The sequence below is a fragment of the Chrysochloris asiatica genome, unplaced genomic scaffold (genome assembly GCF_000296735.1).
Source record: "Chrysochloris asiatica unplaced genomic scaffold, ChrAsi1.0 scaffold00130, whole genome shotgun sequence".
NCBI lineage: Eukaryota > Metazoa > Chordata > Mammalia > Afrosoricida > Chrysochloridae > Chrysochloris > Chrysochloris asiatica.
In genome coordinates this window covers 6,824,459-6,825,730 of record NW_006408648.1, presented here as the reverse complement: position 1 = coordinate 6,825,730, position 1,272 = coordinate 6,824,459, and the positions used below count along the sequence as shown (strand labels likewise).

The 1,272-nt window shown below is 44.9% G+C and overlaps 1 pseudogene; it reads right to left on the bottom strand.

The window, feature by feature from the left end:
* Positions 1-260: 260 nt before the first annotated feature.
* On the bottom strand, positions 261-1,001 carry LOC102835727 (annotated as a pseudogene).
* Between the last annotated feature and the right edge of the window lie 271 nt (positions 1,002-1,272).

Sequence of the window (1,272 nt, the reverse complement as noted above, 5' to 3'; positions counted from 1 at the left end):
ACAGCTCTGCAGAGATATCTTAAACATGTATAGGGCTCCTTCCTTAGGAAAGGTAGAGGACAGCCTCTTCATTAACTCTGTACACATTGGTTTTCATATCAGTTCACCATTTAAACTAGAAAAACTGTATCAGCTAGCTTCTAATTTGGATGTGGTACCAATACTCCACACACAAGTGAATGAATAACCACATTTTCCTGGTTCTTCCATTGGGCAGGCTCAGTATGCTTCTTTAGACTTAACAGACAAACAATTTGGACTCAGTTGTTTGAGAAAAGTGTGTAAACATAGGGCCAGATTTTGTTAGTCTCTGTCCCCCAAAATTGATGGAGCACTCCTCAACTCTTGTATAACTTAATGACTGGCTTTGCCACATCCTTGTATTGCCTTAGCCTGGCAGCAATTGCTTCAGGATTATCATCTTCCTGATGCACTAATGGTCTACCACAATATCTTCAATACTATGTACATGTGGTGGATTCAAGTCCAGGTTATATGCTCTGCCACTAGGAAGGGGAATCCAACAGCGGCTGAGATGATATTTGAGCATTTCAAATGGAATATTCAGAGTGATCACTCACAGATCCTATCTGGGGCTCCAGTCTGTTCTAAAGTCCTAGAAAAAACATCTGACTGAGACTATTCTCCAGCTTGGACACCATGAGGCATATAATCACATGATCTGGAACCTAAATATCTTTCCCTATGTACTGCTTTGCTATATCACCAACTTCCATGTTGGCCTTGATGTTCTCCTGTAAGAAGTGGCCACTCAGAGATGCTGAGGCCAAAGTTCTGGGCAATCCTCTAGCACACAGTGCCCCTTCCCTAGCTGGAAGCACAGGGATGAACATGCACAGGGGTTTGGAAGTCATTGCCAAGGCTAAGAGGGGGGTGGCCAAAAAGATGTTAGTACCAAGGGGAGCTCCAAGAACTTTTACCTCTGTCCCTGACAACCGCTGCTCACAGGTGGACTGCCTGCTAGATTTTAAAGGAGCCATTTCAGAATCAGGAAAAGAAAACCTCAGGACCATCAAAAAGAAGGACCATGAGAGGAGTGTGAGATCCCTACCTGGAAAAACAGCAGCAGAGGCAACAACGTGGAGAAATAGAGCAGCTGCGGGCTTCTAGGCCCAAGGACTTAGTAAAGCTGAGTGCCTAGAAGCAGACGGCTAACTTGCAGGATGTGCCCTTTGGGAATTTATGGAAAGGCTAAAGGAGCTTTGTAACATTTGCCCAAGCAGGGCAGAGGTTGAGGGGCCACATGGCTAT